Source organism: Pleurodeles waltl, chromosome 9 (assembly GCF_031143425.1).
Source record: "Pleurodeles waltl isolate 20211129_DDA chromosome 9, aPleWal1.hap1.20221129, whole genome shotgun sequence".
In the NCBI taxonomy this organism is placed as follows: Eukaryota; Metazoa; Chordata; class Amphibia; order Caudata; family Salamandridae; genus Pleurodeles; species Pleurodeles waltl.
In genome coordinates, this window is record NC_090448.1 from 853,750,574 (window position 1) to 853,768,790 (window position 18,217).

Sequence of the window (18,217 nt, forward strand, 5' to 3'; positions counted from 1 at the left end):
ATTAAGACCATTCTGGGCGAGGTCGAGCACCACGGTGTCATCAGCAGAAAGAAGGCAAGAAATTGGAGCACCTCTGATTATGGGTGTTCCCTAATAAAGACGGAAGGTCATGAATGTATAAAGAAAAGAAAAGGAGTGCCAACAGATAACCCTGTTTTAAACCATTTTTTGTCGTGAATTCTGAGCAGTACATTACACCACGTTGAAGAGTGCAGGGCTATGATTAAACATAGCAAATTTGTAGGAACACCCAATTTTAATAATTTCTTCCATAATATCTTATGGTCCACCCTGTCAAAAGCTGTAGAAAAGTCAATAAAAGCAGCATACACTATCCCCCCTCTAAGATGGACATACTTTTCTTTTATAGTTTGCATTAAAATGATATTATCTAGGGTATTATGATCCTTCCTAAAGCCTGCCTGTTCAATAGGGAGGATTGAATTTTCTTCAACCCAGGAAGTTAAATGCATGAGTATGCTATGAGCGAAGATCTTACAAACAGCATCCAGCAGGGCTATTTGCCGATAGTTTATAGTTAAAGATTTATCACCCTTTTTGTACAAAGGAACTATGAAACTCCCTGTCCAGGACACCGGGATTATACCATTCGAATAACAGGAGTGGAATACCAGGTTAAGAATCTTTGCCCAAAGCAAGGGCTCTTTTTTGATTACTGCCATTGGAACCAGGTCTGGACCCATTGCTCACAAGGGCCTCATTGGCCTTATAACCCCCTCTATCTCAGGGATTGAAGGAACCCCGAAGGCATCAGGTTCCAACCAAGAACCAATCTTAAAATCCAATTAATCTAATTCAACTTCCTCATTTTCCGCATACAGGGAGAGAATGTAGTCCCTCCATTCTGACTCAGCTATCGGAGGGGCTGAGGGAGTTTTACGTGACCCACAGCCTTCAGAAATAAGTGACCAAAATTTCTGAATATTTTTAACCCTAGCTGCTTCCCTCAAGGCTATCCAATGCAGATCTGCCTCCTCCTTCCTTATTCCCTCCTTCATCCGTACTCTTCTCCTCTTGAGAAGGGAAATTCTTCTACTCCTCTCCTCAGATTCCCACCCATACTGCAGCCAATCTATTGACTGCAACAACAAAAGAAGGCAGCTTCCCAGCACCAACATCAAATGCAGCCTCACAGAAGGAATCCCCCCGCACTCCAGAGGAGATGCGTTACCCTGGGCCATGACTTCAACCTACAACCTTCCCCATATAGTCTGGATCTGTATAGTATACAGAACCAGCAGAATGACATAGTGGATGAACTAAAGCCTAATATATTTAATAAAATATATGTACTGCCATCCCATGCCTTAGGAATGTAGTGACAGTCCCTCAGTTTCACACAACAGGTGGACTCCAGGCACAAGTGGACAGTCAACACATGACGCCCCAACCCACTTTCTGTAAAGACCTAAAACAAGTACTAACAGCCTCACTGAGTCTGATGCCTCAAATCACTCAATTTCCCACTGATCCAAATTGAGGCAATAGTGTAAAGGTGCAGATTTACGCAACTAGGGCCATTTGTCATGTCAGAGATGAATTGCTTTGCACCACTGCTGCATTTTTGCAGCCAAACACATAGGGATTGCCTTGAAATATCTTTTAAGTGTAATTTCCCATTGGGAGCAGATGAAGATATGGATTTTGGGGTCTCTGAACTTACAATATAAAAACACATCTTTTGGTGAAGTTGATGTTTGAATTGTAAGTTTGAAACAGTCACTTTTAGAAAGTGGCACTTTCTTGCTTAACCATTGTGTGCCTCTCTCTGTGTGCTGAATACACGTCTAGGTCAGGAATAAAGTTGGGCTGTTTGTGCATTCACTCTAGACAGTCACACAAAGGGAGCTGAGGTGTGCCCTCCATATCCTGATGACCAATCACCAGGCTAAGCTAGAGTGGTGGGAGGAGCCAACACTTGTACCTAAATGGGGTTCTGCCTGTCCTAAAAATAAAAGCAGTCTCTAACCCCCTGGAGTGTTTCTGGGGCCATGGCGGGGAAGGGCAGGGCCTTGTGCACTACAAAGACTTCTCTTTAATGTTTGCCTACTTCAAAGACAGAAATTGGTATAAGTACTGGATCGCTGAACCCAACAAGTTAGAATCCTTCTGTACTGAAGACATTCTGCCAGGAAGAGGAGCTGGATGCTGTAGGGGGGACTGCTACTCTGTCTGTTGCTTTGCTGTGCTGGTCTGCTGCTTGCTGCTTCAGTCCTGGGAGTGAAAGGACTGGACTTTGCTTTCTATATCCTGCTTCCTTAGGTTCTCCAAGGGATTGGTCTGAACTTGCCTCCTATTAAGAAGTCTCAGGGATATCAAAGACTTCATCTGCCAGCACCTGGGATCTCTTGCTGAGAGTCCCGACTTGCCAAGTCTTGCCAAATCCAGTTCCTGGGCCCTTGGGAGTGAGTTCTCGTGTAACTAAGACAAGCACATCAACTCTGGTGTGACTTCGAAACTAGTGCCACTGTCCAACTGTGTGACCCTGCCTATACCGGAGCCATGGTCCCTGCTGACAGCAACGACTGTGACCGACAACACAGACTCGACCATGCCTCAGCACCTCTGAAGTCCCACCACAGCATTAGCTGAGTCCACCACCATCCATGACACCTGCCTACGACTCTGCCAAAGCACCTGTGGCCCGTGGTGTGATTGCAACACCTCAAAGTCGACATCTCACGTCTTGACCCACTTGATTCATTGACACTGCCCTGTGGTAAGGAGCCGACACCTCACCATTGACGCTGCATCACTTCCCCTGCAACCATAAGGAACCAAAACCTCACCTCCCCTGCCTAGCAGTAAGGAACTAAGGGCCAGATGTAGCAAACTGTTTGCGACTCGCAAACGGCGAAAATCGCCTTTTGCGACTCGCAAATGCGTGTTTGCTATGCTGAAATGCATTTTGCAAGTCGGAACCGACTCGCAAAATGCATTTCCGAGTCGCAAATAGGAAGGGGTGTTCCCTTCCTATTTGCGAGTCGCAGTGGTATGCAATTCCATTTGCGACCGCGTATGCAGTCGCAAATGGAGTCGCAGTTACCATCCACTTGAAGTGGATGGTAATCCACTCCCAAACGTGAAGGGGTCCCCATGGGACCCCTTCCCCTTTGTGAATGGACCCAAAATTATTTTTTCAGGGCAGCCAGTGATCCAAGGGACCACTGCCTGCCCTGCAAAAATCCGAAACTAAAGGTTTCGTTTTTTTTTCAAAGTGCAGCTCGTTTTCCTTTAAGGAAAACGGGCTACATTTGGAAAAAAAAAAAACTGCTTTATTTAAAAGCAGTCACGGACATGGAGGTCTGCTGTTCCCAGCAGGCCTCCATCCCCGTGAGGGCCCAGAGTCGCTATGGGGGCGCAAATTGCGACCCACCTCATTAATATTAATGAGTTGGGTCTTTCCGACCCCATAGCGACTCGCAGGAGGTGTATGAGACACCTTTCTGCATAGCAAATTGCGACTTGCAATTTGCGAGTCGCACGGACTCGCATATTGCAAGTCGCAATTTGCTAGTTTCCTACATCTGGCCCTAAGACCTCACCTCCCCGGTAGCAGTAAGGAACTGATGTCGCTCCGGCTCCAGCAACACCTCACCGCCCAGACTTCATGCAAAATATTTGTTTCCTCATTATCCAAATTACTATACATGGAGTTCGTGAGACTCTGTGACCAGCCCACACGCCCTCACGGGTGGCGTTGGACTATTGGGAGAGACTCCATCAAGGCGTTGTTTCTAAGCTCTATACTAAGATTTAATCTTTGAAAATTCATATCTATGCTTGTGTATGTTGGATTTTTGTTGGTTGGTCTTGTTTTACTCAGATAAATATTGGCTAATTTGTCTAAACTGGTATGGACCACTTTGTGTTAATATGTGTGTGTGCTTGTGTGTGTACAAATACTTTCTACATTGCCTTAGAGATAAGTCTGACTGCTCGTGCCAAACTACCAAGGGGGTGTGCAGGGGTTAACTTAGCTGTGTGGCTCCCTCACCGTGACTAGAGTGAGGGTCTCTACTTCGACAGGGTGCAACCTCTGCCAACTGGAGACCCCATTTTTAACACATATAGTAAAATATATACTACTCAAAGATATATTTAAATACATTTATACAAATATAATAAATAATTTATAGCTAAAACATTGTTTCTTACAAACATTTAAAAAATACTAATAATAGAACTGTAACAATACAATTTATATATAATTTACAATTGAAACAAAAATTGATAAACGTTAAATTATACAATCTAATTACTAAACAATTCAATTTAAATTTAAAACACATTATTAAAATTAACACTACCCTAAAAAATGTATATATAAAATAACAATATTAAGATATAGTGAAATATACATTCACAAAAAATAAATCAAAAAATCAAAATAACAAAAGTACAATTCAAATCAAATATCAGAAAAAAGAAAAATATAAAACAAATATTAATATAAAAACTGCAATGAATAAAAATCAATCTATCTCCAGCAAAAAAGGACCATATTTCAAATGCTATGTCCGAAGTAAAAATACAAATAAATGAAGTAAACATCAAACCAAGTTAAACTCTATTAACATTAAAATTGAACAAAACTCAATTAATATTCTAAATTGAACAAAAAGTAAAAAAACTCATAAGCTGAAGAATACATTTCATTACTTCCACTTCAAAATGTGTTTTTCTGACTCTAATCTAAGCTACAGATGGGAAAGTGATGAAGTTTGGTGTAGTCACATTTAGTATTCCAACTCCAACCTAACCAAAAGAAGGTAATGCACAGGACTTTGTACGGGTTAGAGTTACATTCTCACTCCAATCTAAGCAAAAGTAAGGAAAGTATTTGACTTTAGAGACACAGGAGTCCGATCTAACATTCCCACTACAAGCTAAGCAACAACAAAGAAAGTACTGGACTTTGGAGGGGTGCTATTTAGAGTACTACACCAGCAGTAAAAATGTACTACACAATGTTACTTCTAAGGTGCTACTGTCTTTTTGTGCTGGTACTTTAGATGTGCAGTTTGTCAATAGCATTTTGTACTACATTTGTAGTGCTACAAGAAGTACTACAAAATACAGATGGTGAATCAAATCAAATCAAATCACTAACATTTATAAAGCGCGCTACTCACCCGTGCGGGTCTGAAGGCGCTAGGGGGAAGGGGGGGTTACTGTTGCTCGAAAAGCCAGGTCTTGAGGAGTCTCCGGAATGCGGAGTGGTCCTGGGTGGTCCTGAGGCTGGTGGGGAGGGTGTTCCAGGTCTTGGCTGCCAGGAAGGAGAAGGACCTCCCACCCGCCGTGGAGCGGCGGATGCGAGGGACGGCAGCGAGCGTGAGGCCAGAGGAACGGAGGAGACGGGTGGGGGCGTAGAAGCTGAGGCGACGGTTGAGGTATTCCGGTCCCTTGTTGTGGAGGGCTTTGTGTGCGTGGGTGAGAAGTCGGAAGGTGATCCTTTTGCTGACTGGGAGCCAATGCAGGTGTCTCAGGTGTGCGGAGATGTGGCTGTTGCGGGGTACGTCGAGGATGAGGCGGGCCGAGGCGTTTTGAATACGTTGCAGGTGTTTTTGGAGTTTAGCGGTGGTCCCAGCATAGAGGGTGTTGCCGTAGTCCAGTCGGCTCGTGACGAGGGCATGGGTCACGGTTTTTCTAGTGTCGGCGGGGATCCAGCGGAAGATCTTGCGGAGCATGCGGAGGGTGAGGAAGCAGGCGGAGGACACGGCGTTGACTTGCTTGGTCATGGTGAGAAGAGGGTCCAAGATGAAGCCGAGGTTGCGGGCGTGGTCTGAGGGGGTCGGTGCGGTGCCAAGGGCCGTGGGCCACCAGGAGTCGTCCCAAGCGGACGGGGGTGTTGCCGAGGATGAGGACTTCCGTTTTGTCAGAGTTCAGCTTTAGGCGGCTGAGCCTCATCCAATCTGCGACGTCCTTCATGCCCTCTTGTAGGGTGGTCTTGGCGCTGGCGGGGTCCTTGGTGAGGGAGAGTATAAGTTGGGTGTCTTCGGCGTAGGAGGTGATGATGATGTCGTGCTTGCGTACGATGTCGGCGAGGGGGCTCATGTAGACATTGAAGAGTGTCGGGCTGAGCGATGAGCCTTGAGGTACGCCGCAGATGATCTCGGTGGGGTCTGAGCGAAATGGTGGGAGGTAAACTCTTCGAGAGCGGTTTGAGAGGAAGGAGGCGATCCAGTCCAGGGCCTGGCCTTCGATCCCGGTGGAGCGGAGGCGGGTTATTAGGGTGCGGTGACAGACGGTGTCGAAGGCAGCCGAGAGGTCGAGGAGGATGAGGGCGACTGTTTCACCGTTGTCCATCAGGGTTCTGATGTCGTCTGTGACTGAGATGAGGGCGGTTTCAGTGCTGTGGTTGGTTCGGAATCCGGTTTGTGAAGGGTCGAGCAGGTTGTTGTTTTCCAGGAAGGTGGTAAGCTGTTTGTTGACGGTCTTCTCTATTACCTTGGCAGGGAAGGGGAGGAGCGAGATGGGGCGGAAGTTTTTCAGGTCGCTAGGGTCAGCCGTAGGTTTCTTTAGTAGGGCGTTGACTTCGGCGTGTTTCCAGCTTTCGGGGAAGGTAGCAGAAGAAAATGAAGAGTTGATGACGGCCTGGAGGTGCGGGGCGATGATGTCGTCGGCTTTATTGAAGATGAAGTGAGGGCAGGGGTCCGATGGGGCGCCGGAGTGGATAGAGTTCATGGTGGTTTTGGTTTCTTCAGTGTTGATGTGGGTCCAGGCGTTGAGGGTGATGGCCGGGGGTGTGGGTTCGGTGATGCTTGGTTGGGTCTGGTGTCCGAAGCTGTCGTGGAGGTCGCTGATCTTGCGATGGAAGAAGGTGGCGAGGGAGTTGCACAAGTCTTGTGAGGGCGTGACAGCGTTGGCGTTGGAGAACTCTTTGACGATGCTGAAAAGTCCCTAGTCCCTTCAATTCGATGGAGAAAGTTACACTATTGGGAGAAATTTACAGTTAGGTTTTTTGGATAGCCAAAAAGAAGTAAATTTACTCAAAAGTATAAATTAATCAAAAGTGTATGTTACCTTTGTGAATCAGGCCCATATAGTGACTGTTTTACCAGCAAAATAGTAAATATGTATCCATAGAAGTACTGTTTGAATGGTTGCAGATTTACTACTTTTTGGCATTCACAAACATTGACAGTAGTAGGATTGGTATGCTTTGTCAGTCTCAGGTTTTCAGGCATACTACTGCCAATCAAACATCAAAAAGGTGACATGATGAATGCTTTCTGATTTTATTACCAGTGGCAATTTCCTGGAGTAGCACTCCAAACCATTGTTTTCCACCTACTGTGCCACTCTAGACAGAGGCCCACCTGTCAAAATTCAGTACTGACCCTGTTACTTATGAAACAGTCCACCCTGCACCTTGGTGACGCTGCAGCACTTTGCTTTTTTGGTTGGGATATTTGTATTTCACCCCCCAAATGTCACTGACTCAGCTACGCCTCTGTTTGTAGGGGTTAGTATTACTATTCCCACTCCAATCTAAGCAACAGTAAGGAAAGTATTTGACTTTGGAGGAGTCAAATTTAGAGCCTCATTACTAGTGTGGCGGTCAGAGGACCACCACACTCACAGTGGCCATCGGACCGCTGCACCTCAGGAGGTCTGACCGCCAGATTACAACCCAGGTGGGCTGACCCACTTAACAACTGCCGTCCCCGCAAGGAACATTGTTCCTGATGGGCTGACGGTGGTCTGAGTTGTACTCAGCCACAGCGGTGCTGAACTTAATGAGGCCTAAAGTCATAAAACACTACAAAATAATACAAAGTCCATATTATATACAACTGTATTTATACAAACTATACTAAACACTTTGAAAATGTGTTGTTACCTGCAGTATTCTGTACCTCGCTATCCTTGTCATCACAATATTTTTTGACAATATTTGTGTATTTTTTATGAGACAAAACTAATATAGTGAACCCGGCTGATGGTTCTGCAACTTGTGACAGGTGTGAATTTTTCAACTGGAGGTCATCTCTCCTCTTTTGTTATAGGGCATGGAAGGCCAAGGGCTGCTCCTCCTCCTGACTATCTGGGCAATATAATCTTCAAAAGGAATCACATGCACTTAAAATATTGCAATCTCCTTTCCAGTTTGTTTTTAATCATAATCATGCCTGTGTTGCCAAACACTAGTGTACATTATATTAGGGCTGCTAATATCATCCACAAGGCACCCACTGTGTATGGATAAGGCATGTGTACATTGTAAGTACAATAACGCTTACATTAGTATCAGCTGTGAGCAAGTGGATTTCAGATGAAAGTAGAATCAACCACATGATTTATGGTAACAGCATGAGCCGTTGTTCTGATGTACAGTTCAACTCACTGTTCGGGACTCCTGTGTGCATACTTGGTTTTACCGAATTGCTTTGTGAGGCTACATACTGTCAATGTTTCTTAAGAGTATTATTGGTACAAAATGTTGTGCACTTATCAAGGGCACTTGCTCATCCAGCCTCTCTGCCATGAGCTAATCACTCCAGACTTGTGGGATTAATTACTGTCCTTACCGTCCCCTCCCCGGCCTGAAAGTTCAGTTTTTCTGTAGGACCTCCACCATTGGCCAGTATGTCATGTTCGTAAATAAAAGTCCCCACTCTCATCTAGCATTCCACTGCCCATTAAATCATGGAGACTGCATTTACACAATCTGTGACACACTGTCACAGGTGTGCCCTGACCATCCCACTTGTTTTTGTCATGAGATGAACCATCAGCGGTGGTTCCTCCTTGAGGGCAGAAGAGTGTTGTCTCTCTACCTATAATGCCCCCCGAGGATGAAAATTAAAATGATAATATAGTTAATTGATTACCATTTTATTTTCCATCCTCCCATCCTGAACCAGGTTTCAGGACGGGGTGGGGCCACTGCTTCTGAGAGACAGGAGAGAGAGCTATGCACAGCTTAAGGTGGGCATGTCTTTTTGGACAGCTGTCTTGCAACAGCCAACCATACATGCACACAAGAGAAAGCACAGGCCTCCAGTGCTCTAAAGAGCGCTTAGGGACACTGCTCCCTCCAATCCTGATGCTTCTTTCCTGCTGATCGTAATGAGGCCCAAAGTCTTGATTACTGACTTGTATTAAATGTTGCTGCCATGAAACCTTCCACTTCCAACCACAGCCTTGCCAGAGCTTGCTTCCCGGACTGAAAATAGCAAACTCTTGACTCAAGCAGCAGTATTATTTTCTTTAGTAGAAAAACCTTTTCCAAGTCTGTTCTGAATCAAGCCCTAAGGAACGAACACCTTATCTTTGGATGTAGATTGCTGACATTTAGGAAGATTCAACAGGAGACCCTAACCAGAAATTATTTCTCTTATCTTTTTCTAAAACTGGTGGATCTGATCCAGATTTGGTGCCAGTTACAACCAGTCATCAAGGTAGGGAAAAATCTGCATCCCTAGAAGATATAGGGGAGTGACCACTGGAGCTATCATTTTCGTGAATACCTTTGCAGCTGATTTCAGGTCAAGGGGAGAACCTTGAATTGGCAATAGTGATCCTCCACTGCAAACCTCAAGAATTTGTGATGACATTTTCCAAAGGGAAATAATTGGCTGCAATGTTGTCCTCTTATGTACCTGATGAAGGAATAGAGATCTTTACTTTAAATTGGTGACCAGATAATAGTCACCCGAGGACCTTGGTACTAGAAAGACAGATGAATACATTTTTAGTCCCAACTGCTCCTCGGGTTCTGGTTCAATGGCATCCTTCTCATGAAGTGCCACAATACCCCTTAGTAATGCCTTCCTTTTGACTGGATCAAGAGGCACTAGAGTATGAGTGGAATAGTGTGTGTTGAACTTGTCTCTCTCTGCAAGGTCACTCCCAAACCTTTTGCCTTCCCTCTCCTATTTTTTCTGAATTTGTTTTTGTTGGCCCTAGAACTCTATGCACCACAGCTAACTATTGGTAAAGTATTTGTGCTCTCTCCCTAAAACTGCAAACTAGTGCCAAAGCACTTGTGCTCACTCCCTAAAACATGGCAAAATTAGCTTACACCATTTAATTCACGTGAAAGTTCCTAGAAAAGTTGTAGACCTTTTCAGGGTGTCTGTAAATGAAATGCTACTAGTGAGCTTGTAGCACTTTTTGTGTCACCCACTTAAGTAGCCAGACAATCATCCCTTGAAACATGTTTTAAACTGTCAATTCAACCTGGCAATATAAATCCCTTGCCAAGCCTTAAACTCCCCTAATAGGGCATATAAGTCACGGATAAGGCAGGCCCTGGGCAGCCCATGGGGCAGGGTGCATTGTAGTTAAAAGGTTGAACATGTACTTTTAAGTTTTACATGTCCAGTGGTGAAAAATTCCTAAATTAGTTTTTCACTGGTTTTCCAGGTGGTAACCAGTGTGGAGTCAGAATAGACTAGACGGCCATCAGTGAGTTAGTGCACCAGGGCCCAGGAATAGCAAATTAAGTTAGTTAGTGGCTGAGTTGTACAGCAGCTTGAGTGTTCCTTTTGGTTTACGCTAGGTACATAGTAGTGGTTGACGTGTGCCACAAATCTGTTTGGCTTTCGGATATGTTTTTTATTCTCTGAGTATATTAGATGCATGTGGCGTATGGAGGCCTACATTGTGAGACACATAGCTTGCACTATGTAATTTGATAAGTTGGGTTGTTATCTGTCCCTCACTACAAAAACTAACAAAAGACTGAACTGTGTATGGGCATTAAAGGGAACCTATTCATTGTCTGGATCTACCTTGTCTGTAACGTCAATAGGTAAAGGTAACTGTAGCCTCTAGTTGGCTTTCTCACAAATTCATTAGTCAATTTAAAATGAGTGTATTATCAGGTTATTAAAGTCACCAGTTTTTTTTTTTTTGTCGACAGCTTCAGAATCATTTATTGAGCAGACGTAATCAGCTTTTGAATAACAATTTGTAAGTGTGCAAGTTTGGCGAATCAATAAACAAATATATATATAAGCAGCATAACAATGCTGATATCAAAATCACAAATGTACCTATAGTGATTTGCCTTTCGTGAAATACACATTAGGCATACAATCTTGCATGCCTCACATAAATGAACTTACTGCCACCACTTGTGTGTCTTTTAAACTTTGAACATGTCTGGGTGACATTCACTTTGGTTTTTGTGCATGACAATCTTGGTGAACTGGGTGTTGCTAGATCTAAGGGATAACTTATTTAATGAATAAATTGTCTGAAGCTAGTCTCGTCAGCAATATGAAAATGGCCCTTAGTTTTTTTTTATTTTAGATTTTTCATTTTGTCCTGTCATTTGTTAATGGCATAATATATTGAGGTCCTGAGGACGGTGATATAGAGATGTTGCAATCCCACTAAAACATATGTTGGCAGTTTTTAAACCCAATTTGACAATATCACCAAAGGAGGACAAAGAAGATCGGAAACCCCCTGGTCTAGGACAGGCGTATGATGCTTTCAGACTGGGAGTTGGAAAGCGTGTGATACATGGTATGAATGGTGTAATAGAGGTGAGTGTGAGAAGGAGGGGACACATTGGGTTTTGAGAATTTTCTATGATTTATTGGTAAAAATGTGTATTATGATACCTTTTGAATTATTTTGTTCCATTTTTGGATTATTTAATGTACATGTGTGTTTTCTTAAATAATGAAATGTGGCTGATAAGTAATTTATGTTGTGAGACTACTTGATATGTACATATAATAAATAAATAAAAACAAAGATAATGCATGTTAAAATGATAATAAGAATATGTTGGGTCTTTTAACTTTCAATTAGGTGCATTGCAGAATTGTAGGTAGACAAGTGGGATCTTCTATTGAAAACTGTGTAATTTTCCCCGAATCGCTTGCCAGGGAAATTAGTTCAATTTGGCAGATCCCCTATACTTATTTAACTAACTTTGATTAGACACAGGTGAATATTTCATGTTGGAAAAAGCATAATTTAAAACCCTCTTTAGTGGTAAAGTTAGATGTTAAGTTACAATTTTGAAATTTGTACTTTTAGAAAGGTGGCATTTTGTTCCTGGGTCACATAACCATGTTTAGTTGGCAGTAAGGCTTTGTTTATTCCTCCTAGACAGCCACACATTAGACAGATTAGCTGTGCCTGAATAGGCCATCACTAGCAGGAGGGGGTTGGGGCTGGGCACTTCCCCACTTGCAACTGAATAAGCTGTGCTCTGCCTTCCCACAAATGACTTTTTACTCCTGAATTATTCAGGCAAACAGCCAGGGCATGGTAGGCAGGAAACTTTAAGCACTTCAAAGGGAATTCTCCAGAAACTTCCCCTAATTCACAGAAAGTACCGGGTGTAAAAATAGGACCTTCAGACTCACTCTTCAGTTTACTTTCAGGAACTACGTAAGGACTCCCAGAAGTCTGTCTACTGCTGTGGCCAGTTGTGTACTTCAGAAGTCTGCTTTGCTGTGCCTGGTAGGACTGCTTTGCTGCCTAAAGTCTGCTGTGAACCCTTAGACATCTGCCCTGCTGCTTGAGCCCTGTAGCCTCTTCTCATTACTTGAACCCAGGACTACCAGAGGGACTCCAAGGGCTAGTTGGCTGGCCTCCTTCTCAGAGCATCAGGGCCAGAGAATGCTCCAGCTATCTTGAAGACACACCTGGATCCAGCCTCAGTGAGTCCTAGCTCCCCTAGGTGGTTCATTTCCAGTGCTTGACCCTTGGTGGTGGGGTTAAGTGTGCCCAGATAGCCAATATACAGAACTTGGGCTTAGAAAACTTTTGCCTAAAAACTGCTCTGAGAACTGAGAGGAGACCAGGACAAGCCTGCTAGTCTATCCACCCAAGGTGCATTGTTGTAGGACTTTGCAGCAGCTCCCCATACATGCTTCTCTGCAGCAGCAAATCATGTTCAGCAGGTCTTTGCAAAAAGGGGTATCCGGCCTGGTAGATCTCTTGTCAGCTACAGCCTTCAACTTTGTGCGGCTAGAGACTTTTGACGTCCAAAAAAGAGACTAAGGCCCTCATTACGAGTGTGGCGGTCAGTGGACCGCCGCAGTGGAGATGGTGGTAGCACCGCCGGCACCTGCAGAATAGTCAAGTTTCCGTCCGAACCGCCAATGTAGACGGACTGCTGTTTCCGACAGAAGGCTTCTTCAGGCCGGTGGTCAGACAGTTTCCACCCACCGTATTACGAGGTTGCACACCGCCAGGACTTCATGGGCAGTATAACCGCTGCGAAAACCATGGCAGAAATGAACAACATAAAAGGAAGCACCCACCTTCTGGAACACTGGCACATCCGTAGGCACCATGGAACATGAATTACAAGTATTTCCAATGCTCCTGCTGGCCATTGACATCCAGGACCAGTGACGCTGACATAGACAACAGCCGTAAGTACCCCATCCTAGCACACACTGGAGGGAAGGACATTAGTGCACGCACATGCACAAATGCACAGTTACCATACATACATGCACAAGGAAAGCCAGGACAAGCTATGTAGCATCGGTGCCGGTGTAGGTAAATATTATTGTAAATATAAAAAATTTTATGACAACAACTATATACAAAATGCCACAAGGGCCAGTGCATCATTGTCCAAATGTTCCGGGCACACTGGGCATGTGAGGACTGCCCAACTTGATTCCTGACTGCAATGTGCAGACCTCCACAGGGTAGGAGAATCAATGGGTCATGCAGGCACCTCAGGGATAGGGGGGTTGAGGGGTGTGTGATCAGGGTTTGTATGGGGGTCCTTTCTCTTCTTATCAGGCTTCCCCCTTACTGTCCTGCTTTAGGGGTGACTCCTTAGCCTGCCCCTCTTTTATGCCTTTTTATGTGGGATGGCGGTGCAGGCCACCACAGCAGGGGACCCAAAAAGAGTGCTACCAGGGCTGGAGGTGTGAGGGACAGTTGTGGCAACCTTGCAGACTGCTGACTGCGGGGCATGGCTCAGCCAAGAGGAGGACAGGGAGGTGGAAGGTAGGGGTCTGGGAAGGGTAGCAGGGCATTTGGGGGGAACAGGGACTGGACCAGGAGACAGGAACAGGGACAACTCATGCAGGAATCTCTTTTTGGGGACAGGGAGTAGGACATGGGTTAGATGTTTGGAAGTGGAGTGAGAGGGGATGGTTGACAGGTGTGTAGGTAGATGTGGTTTGGGTGCTGGTGCGTGGGTGTATGATATGCGTGTGCTGGGTGTGTGTTGGGTGGATGAGTGTGGGCGTAAAGGTGTACAGGGAGGAGGTGGTGGAGGAGACACAGAGAGATGGTAGGGGGGATGTGTGAGTAAATGGTGGGGTGGTTTGTGCAGGTAGGGTGGACATGCTGCATGTGTTTGTGTTGACTGTTGTGGTGCGTGCAGATGTGGTGTGCATTCATGGGAGTCTGCTGTTGTGGTGACGGTGGTATTGACAGGACATGTGTCTGGACTTGGGACTGATGAGGTGGTGTCTGCATGTGTGAGTGGCGATGTGACTGTGAGGGGGAGCAGGTGGGGGAGTCAGGGTGGGTAGTAGATGTTGGTGTGTGTGCATCTGAATGGTGGGTGTGTGCATGGCTGTGATGGCGTTTGTGGTGCATGTGATTGTCCTTGTTCTCTGGGTCTGTTGGTAGTGATGCATGCTGGTATGAAAGTGTGCTTTGGATAGGAGAGGGATGTGGGAGTGGGATCAAGTAGTTGGAGGGCGGGCAGAAGAAGAAGAAACACTGGTTGCCGTCAATGAGGAGGCTAGAGCCTGAAACGATCTCTGAAGGGTAGACAGGGCCCAGTGAATATCTTCTAGGAATGCATTTGACTATTGTATCTGTGATGCCAGTACCTGGATGGCATTCACAATGGTTTTCTGCCCAAAAGAGATGGACCTCAAGAGGTCAATAAGCTCCTCATTAAGGGTAGCAGGGCTGACTGGGGCGGGGGCAGAGGTGCCTGTGGTGAAGGAGATGCCCACCCTCCTGGGTGAGCGGTCACGGGCAACTAGGTGGGGAGCTACAGGGAGGGTGGCACTGGTAAGGGGATGGAGGACAAGGATGGTGCGGGCATAGGGCCTGAAGGTTCCACCACCACCAGAGAGTCACCATTGAAAGAAGAATCAGATGATGGTGTAGATGTTCCTGTCTCCCCTGTGGTACTCTACTCGTCCTCTGTCCCACAGGTCTCCTCGGCTCCGCTGGTATCAGCATCCTGGGTCCCGTGGGATGCAGCTTCCCCACTTGCTGGTGCCCCTTCTCCTTTGCCAGATGATGCTGTTGCACACAAAGACGGAGGAGCAGAGGGAAGGAGGGTGGGACAGTGAGAGACAGAGTGGGAGAAAGAGAAACAGGGATCAAGTGGTCAATGTCAGCACAACAGCCACTCACAAGTCACCACAACATGGTCTAGTGCCATGTCATTACATGCCATGCCTTCACACACCCAGGCCATAGCAATGACAGCCCATGCGTGCCACCTCAGTCATGTACATGAGTTTCACACACTCTGACTCACATTCAATCCTGTACAGGATGAAAGCCATACCCTCAACACATGTCTAACCCACCCCATTGGCTCATGGCTCTATACGATCACTAGAACCAAACTTTATACTCTACAGGCATTCAGAGGCATACTTTCACAGCCACATAACCCAAGCGCATAAAGCTGTATGATGTGAAACCTCAGACTTTTCAGACCACACATACACCACATGCCAGCAGACAGCAGATAGGGATATGGCCCCAGCAACACTGATTGGATCTTTGGGAGTACAATGTGTGTGTACTCCAGAAGCAGGAACCCTGTCCATATCTAAGACCCTGCTCATGTACTACACAGTTGCCATGTCATTGATACCAATTAGCAGTAAAGGCAACCCCCACTCACATCATGCATGGCATATGAACACATGTATGTAGCATATCCGGCCTCAATGTGTCCCAAGCCTAGTCATACAGTAGCTACCTAGCACACATCTCACAGCCTTCACACACTGCACAGGCTGCATCTATCACTCATCACATGATCTAAGTATGAATGTGAACTCACCCCCTTGTGGCTGCTGTGCTGGCCTCAAGTGCCCATCCACCTGAGGGTACACCACCGCCAAAATGCTGGACATAAGTGGGGTCGGGGTCTGATGGGCACCCCTCCTTCGTTGGGAGGATGTCCCCAGCTGGGCCTCACTGGTCTTCTTCACCCAGTGTCTCAGGTCCTCCCACCACTTCCTGCAGTGGGTGCTCGACCGGGCACTGCTGCCCAGGTGCCCCATATAACTGGGCATACAGAGGTAGGACACCCTCCACAAGCTTCTCAAGTTTCTTCTCTGAGAAGGCTTGGGCACTATCCCCTGCAGCACGTGGCATCTTGGCTACCAGTGGCAGAACACAACAGCACACGCAGTGGAGGTATTCTCAGCACAAGTGCCAGGAGTCAAGTGAACATGAGCACATGAAATGGCGGTCTCGGTCGCCGCGGACATCACCGTCACCGCCGGCAGTGATCGCCATTGGCTTATGTCTCCCAGAGGCAACCATGTTAACCAATGAGGAGTTGCACGGTGGTTGCAACAGCCTACTGCCATGACGTCTTACACCAGCGGAATTTGCTCACTTCCATCTGTCCTGTGCATGCAGGACAGGGGTCTGCCATTTTACTTCTACAATGTGTACAGAGGGAGGGTTTACGAGGTGCGTCATGGATGTTTAATAGTGACCTGTGCACAGCTCCGCTGCCACCACACACTCCTTTATGCACATATTGATTGCCACTCCATGCTATTTCCAGGTACGGTGGAAGAATGATGATGAGGAATGCTCCTGTCTACAGGCCTCTGGTCGATCTTGCCCCCCTTGAAGAGAGGCACGTCATCCAGTGCTATCGGCTCAACCATCAGACCATCATGGATCTTGTGAGGCTGTTGAAGCCGGATCTGTGGCCTTGTATTCATCATACCAATGTCATCACACCCACAGTATAGGTGTTGGCAGTCATCCACTTCCTTGCCTCAGGGCCTTTCCAAAAAGCAGTTGGCTGGGCTGCCGGAATGTCCCAGCCCATGTTCAGTAGCGTCTTGATGAACATCCTATGTGCCCTACTGAAACATATTGGCAGCTATATCAGGTTCCCCCCACGTGACAATCTGCCCACTGTGAAAGCAGCTTTCGACACTGTAGCACATGTGCCACATGTGATCGGGGCTATTGACGGGACCCACATTGCCCTGGTGCCACCCAGGAGGAGTGAACAGGTGTTAAGGAGCCATAAAAACTTCTACTCAACCAATGTTCAGGTGGTATGTCTCGCAGACCTCTACATCACTCAAGTGACTGCCCGGTTCCCAGGGTCAGTGCATGATGCCTACCTACTGCAGAGCAGCGGTATCCCACACCTGATAGCACCACTGCAAAGGGATTGTGCCTGGCTCATCGGTATGTATCGTGTCATATGTGTGCCTCTGTATTGTACACACTCCACACCACCTTGCAGATTTACCTACAGTTTTCAGTATGCCTATTACCTCTGTGCACACAGGTGACTGTGGTTATCCCAACCTGCCATGGCTACCAACACCTCTCAGGCATCTGACTACAGTAGCAGAAAACCGTTTCAGTGAGGCCCATGGTTGGACCTGACAGTTAATCAAACGCTCCTTTGGAGTGCTGAAAGCCTGATTCAGGTGCCTGCACCTTACTTGAGGGGCCCTACTGTACAGACCAGCAAAAGTGTGCCAGATCATTGTGGCATGCTGCATGTTGCAAAATTTGGCTCTCAAACGTCACATCCCATTACTGGATGCTGAGGAGGGTGCAGCTGTGCCAGTGGCTAATGAAGGAGACATGTGGAGTGATGAGGAGGATGATGATGAGGATGCAGCTGATTCCAGAGCAGACCTGATACAAAAATACTGCCACTGAGATATAGGTATGTGTTAGAGCCATGCTATGTAACCATTAACAATGTCTGCCATGTGCCGGGCTGCAACCAGGATTGTATGTTCAATATGGGTGTAGGATGAACCACTTAACTTTAGATGTGGTGCTGTTAACTGTATTACGGAACTTGTAAATGATTGTTCCCCCTTATGGCACTGTCACATAAATTGGTTGGTCAATAGTCTTCCTGTTACATATTTGATGGCTGCATATTTTGTCCTCACGGTAAAGACGTAGACAGAAACTGTGCTAAAGGTGTTTATTTTTATAATGCAATTGCAAGGGCTGATGAGTAGGTTCATGGCGTGTGGGATCATCAGAG